Source organism: Papaver somniferum, chromosome 1, assembly GCF_003573695.1.
Source record: "Papaver somniferum cultivar HN1 chromosome 1, ASM357369v1, whole genome shotgun sequence".
Lineage (NCBI taxonomy): Eukaryota > Viridiplantae > Streptophyta > Magnoliopsida > Ranunculales > Papaveraceae > Papaver > Papaver somniferum.
Genome location: NC_039358.1, coordinates 114,086,785 through 114,092,784, shown reverse-complemented (window position 1 = coordinate 114,092,784; position 6,000 = coordinate 114,086,785).

Sequence of the window (6,000 nt, the reverse complement as noted above, 5' to 3'; positions counted from 1 at the left end):
TTGGACCTATAAAACAAAACCTAATACAATTGCAAGTAGACAAACTTAATGATCCTTAAACAATATGTAGATACGATTTATCTCTCTTGTACAATCAGTAGTTTAGATCAGAGATCCGTGAACCTGTTTGTATACAAGAACTCTAGACGATCTCAAAAATCAATATCCAAGATCAACCTAGTATGTAGCAGAACGGTATACGAACCAAATTCCAACATCTTGTACTCTGTATTTTAAGATACAAATTCTCAATAACAAGTCTTGTAGGTTCCACATAGTTTTAGATAAAAACTGTCTAGGTTGTTTATTGAATCATTTGCTTTTACTTTAATTATATCAAACACAAATATAATGTGGAAGTAAAAAGTAAAGCAAAACATGGAGAAATTTTGTTAACAAGGAAAACTACACCTGCAGAAAAACTCGGGACCTCGCCAAATTTGAACACTAAACAGTATTAATCTGCTACAGGCACTAGCCTACTATCAGACTTCATACTGAAATGTAGTTAAGGCCGAATCCAACCTGCTAGCAATTCAGTTACAGTTGCACTCCTTACGTCTCTTGAACCTCGCAAGGATCTACGCAATTGATTGCCTTAGTTGACGTCCTTTACAACTTAAGAGTTGCTTCGACCTAAGTGAATACTTTTTGATATTCTGATTTCAATCGGTTTGATTTCCCTTTAGATGTGAATCAAGTTTTCGGAAATCTTGTGTTTGTTTTGAACAGAAAACTTGAGAATCAAGCAAATAATTTCAATGTATAGATAAAGCTCTAATTAGGGTTTCAAGTAAGCATGTGAGAAATTGTCTTGAAAATACAATAGGAGAATATACACTATGGTTCGCTAACAGAACCGTGTGTTATTGGCCGTTCTGTTTTTAGCAAATATTCCTTTCGAACTGTAAGCAAATTAATGTTCATTTAAACACCTAAGAGTTTAATCATGATGCACACACATAAGTGTTTTAGTGATCAATAAAGTCGTAGAATTGTTTAAGAGAGTCATAGCAATGTTAAACATATTTTAAAAAAACAAGTCTTTGAGCATCTGCTGAATTTTACTGGGATCACTTGTGAAACATTTCGTGAACCACGCGTAAGGATAAATTTCACGAGTCAGGGAGCTACGGTTCGTGAATAGGGTTCGCCAACCCTACGCGTCTCGAAAACTCAGATGTCTGCGGTTCATAAACCTGGTTCGCCAATTGCTAGCCTATTCCACAACATTATAAGATCAGTTCACCACGTTCGTGAACTGTCCCCAATTGAACTTACGGTTTGCGAACTGGATTCACCAACCTTCCCTGTATTTATGGTTTGCGAACTGGTTCCCTAACCTACCCTTATCAGAAGTTCTAAGTTTCTCTCTTATGATATTTGAAACATTCCCAAATGATAAAATCAATTATATGACCGATTTTCAATTGATCCGCAAACTAATTCTCGAACAACAAATTGTTTCAGACTAATATTGTTAAGGACATTTGAAGATCTATGTTTGAATCATATTTCTAGATTTTTAAAAAGGCAAGCTTGACTCGAAATTTCATCTTTGTAAATATACTAGAAGTCATACGACATAGTCTCAAATGATATAATGGTAGGATAGTGAGTAAAATAAAATGGATGTTAAATCCTCATATACCTGATAAAAGAACTACTCTAAATGTCTTCGCCGATCTTCAGTCTTCGAGGGTAATGTCTGATACTCAAATACCAAATTTTAACCTAGTCCGAGACTTGACTTAGCAGGCTAGAAATCAAGATATAGTTTTGATCGACTAATATTGACAACAAACTTGAGATAGCAAAACTTGTGGGTTCGACCGAGTATTGCTCAAACGCTTTTCAATCCATTTTTGTGTATCCTCTTTACACCATATGTACAATCATCCATATGCCGCCTAGTCGGTCCCACCACCACCAATGGTCGGTCCTCAAACTTGTTGGTCGGTCGATCCTCATACTTATTGGTCGGTCTTTCATTAATTGCTCCTTGGTCCATCAATTTCCAAATTAGGGTTCCATACTCGAGGCTTTGCGGAGCATAATTCTAATTAGGTATGAGCATCAATAATTTTTATATGGATCCAGCTATCAATATTTCATTGGTCGACCAACCTGTTAGAGCATTGCTCTGTTGAACCCACAAGTTTTGTTATCTCAAGCTTGTTGTTAATGTTAGGTGATCAAAACTATATCTTGATTTCTAGTCTACTAAGTCAAGTTTCTAATAGTTTAGAATTGTGGTTGAGTATCAGAGATCACCCTTGAAGACTGAAGATCGACGAAAACATTTGGAACTTCTGTATCAAGTATGTGACGAACGAACCATTATATTTACTCACTATACCATCATTACATCTATTGAGACTATGTCGTATGACTGATTTGCAAAGAAGATGTTTCGAGACAAGATTTTCTTGCGAAAAATCTCGAAATATGATTGAGCGATTAAATGTTCAAAGGTCCTTAAAAATATTAGTTCCATGAATTTATTTGTGGATCAATTGAAAATTTTCCATGTAAATGATTATATCACTTAGGAATGTTTCAAACATCATAAGAGAAAAATATGAACTTATTGAAATTTCTACTCAGGGTAGGTTGGCGAACCAGTTCGAAAACCATAGAAATATGAAATATAGAAATACATGAAGGTTGGCGAACCAGTTCGCAAACCACAAGTTCAGTTGGGAACAATTCATGAACCCGGTTGACGAACTGTGGTGAACTGATTTTTATAAGTGGAATAAATTGGCTAGCAGTTGGCGAATCCGGTTCACGGACCGTGGTCAACCGAGTTCGGTAGTCTTGTAGGGTTGGAGAACTTGGTTCACAAACCGTAGCACCCTGACTCGTGAACAAGCCCTACGGTTAGCAAACTGTTGTACCAATTGTCTCGATAATGTTTAACATATGCTTAAAGTTATTTTAATATGTTTAACATTGCTAAAATTCTCTTAAACACTTCTAAGACTTCATTGATTACTTAAACACTTATGTGTTTGTATCATGATTAATTTCTTAGGTGTTTAAATGAACATCAAATAACTTTTAGTTCTTTGGCTAACTTTTCATATCAACCGAAAAGTCATTATACATAGTATCGTAACTGAACTTATGTGTATAGTCTTCTACTGTAGTTTGAAGACCTATTTTGTTTGCTTGATTCTCAAGTTATCTTAGCTTGAATTTTAAGCTAACCCTGGTATATGAAAACTATAAATAGAGCATCTCTGTCAACTGGGAAAACCAATCCCTGACACTTTGTGTCCTAGTTGATTATAGAGTCTCCCTCTATTGAACTTTTAGGTCTACGACCAAAAGGATTTGCTTGGGGATTCGTGAATCCAGGTCCGACTATATTTACCTCAATAGTTAGTGTATGCTAATCTTGTGTAATCTCTTTCAGGAAAGATAGATAGTAATCGCAAAGTTCTCTTCGTCTCAGAATTTGTGATTCCTCAAGATAGATATCCAAAGACTGATCTTAGTTGATCTTTCGACAATTGTTCTGGAGAGGTGGTTAAGAATCTAGGCTGCTCTTCGGGAGTCGTAAGTTCCAGATTTGTGAGGTTTGCTAGCTTTGTCTTTGCAAACAGATTTCCACACCATGATTTTTGTTCTAGATGGAAATCAAATAGGCTTAGCTGTTAGAGGAAAATTGGTATGAAAAGTCTTCACTTCGGCTGAAGCAACTCGTAGGATAAAAAGGACGTTATCTAAGGGAATCAAGTACGTAGAACCTTGTGAGGTTCAAGAGACGTAAGGAGCGCGACTGTAACTGAATCACTTTGAGGGTGGATTTGGTCTCAACTACGTTCCAAGGTTTTTCTGCTATTGCAGTTTTCTCGTTAACAAATTTTTTGGTGTCTTGTGTTTTTCCTTTTCCGCATTACACTGTTTATCTTTATAATTGTATTTACACAGGTTAATACATATTCAATCTAAGTGGATACATCCGCTTAATTGTAATGAATTACGAGACTAGTTTCTTGTAGAATTCGTATCTTGAAAGATAGATAGCAAGTTTAATCACTTGGCGATTGAATTATTTGGATACGACTAGATTGATCTTGGATATTGATTTTTGAGATCGTCTAAGTACTCCGCTTAATAATCTGGTTCATGAACTTTGCGTCTATATATATACTAATTGAGTAAAGATTTAAATATTAACTCGATATACATATTTTCAAGGATCATTAATTTGGTTTACTTGAAATTGTATTAAGTTTTGTCTGTACAGGTTTCCGAACGAAAAAGTTCGGTGTATTTGGTATCCCCGGCGTTTTTCACAACTAATACTACATTGGTTGATTTACTAATATTTTATGCTTTGTTATTCTACCACTCATGGCATAGTGGATCGAGAATAAATATTTTATAGTAACCCGCTTCATTCATCTTCATCTGATTTCCCGTCAAATGCTTGACACATCAAAATACATATTTGTCCATGATGGATCCAACAATATTGTCAGCCATGTGCTCATCAATCCGAATCATCCGAGTATCATTGTTGCCTCAGTTGGCACCATATGATGTCACAATCATCAATAATCCCATTAGACTCAACGTCCATGGTTTGCAAAACATTATTGTTATCTCAGCGGACACCTTATCCTTCATCTATTATAATGATGAGTCACAAAGCATGTCAGATTCTCCATTGAGAATTATGCTCGACTCATCAAGCTAAAACTCACGGTCTAGCCAAGTCAACGTTTGACCAAATACATACTTGCCTGCAAAGTAGACTTCACATGAGACATCAATCATGTCACATGGGGGATATTAGGATTTTGGTCTGGCGACCTACAACATGTGCGATGCAGCAATACATCCATGATGAGAAAGTGAGTAAGCCATGCTGGAAGTTGAAGGGGTAAATGGAGAAGCGGATGAACAATCAACCAAGTCTTCCTCGCAAAGAGAAATTGGTTCAACCACGATTCCCCACTTCACTACTCTTCTACTCCTCTTAAACCGTCACCACGTATTGGAGATCAATGTGTTAACTGCCCCTGCTACAAATAGGTCCTCGACCTATAATATGAATGGAACTTAACATAATTCAACTTCAACTTACGATAGTCTATCATTATCACACAGAAGCTTTCTCTCGATCTAACACAAAGAGAGCATATTCGAAGCAGTTTAATACATCATCCACAATTAATCAATTACCATTAATCTCACAGACTCTCAGCTTTCCTCCTTACCGATCAACCCTTATCCTTCATTGTGACTGAATTAAATATGAAACGACCATTTCTTGGTTTAGGCCATAATACTGCAGATTGATCTCTCGATCTCAAAAGCACTCCCGTGTAGTTCACCTGTTAAAGGTTTTAGATGATTTGCTTCTTCGAGCATCTGCCTACTCCACCACTCTACGCTTTAACCAGTAAATTATTTTTTATCCATCAACATTATGATACACAAACCAATGTGGCTAATGATCCATGTACCCTGAGTATGATTCATGTTTATCTAACTTGATTTGTGTTTAAGTTCTTAAATATACAGGTTAAAAGAAACAATCAAAGTCAATGAATTTTGGTTTCTGGTTAATACTGCAAAGAAAAGATTTCGAGTTCAATCTTGTCTTGTTTAAACTCTCGAAATATGATTCAATCAATGGATGTTCATAGATTTTTAACAACCTTGGTTAATAACAATTTATTGTTCATGAACTATTTTTGTTTCAAGTTGACCATTTGGAAATTGCCCAAACAATGGTATTCATTATCTATGGCTACTGAAAATATTTCAATTGTTTAAAGAGAGTTTTCATAACTATTGAAATTATGGACACAATGTAGGTATGCATACCCAGTACGCCTACCTTAGTGATCGGAGTTCCGGAATAAGGTATGCACACATATCCAGTACGCGTACCCTAAGGTTTTGAGTTCATGAATGAAAATGAGGTACGCATACCCAATACGCGTACCCATGGGATATGAGTTCGTAAATGGCTAAGAG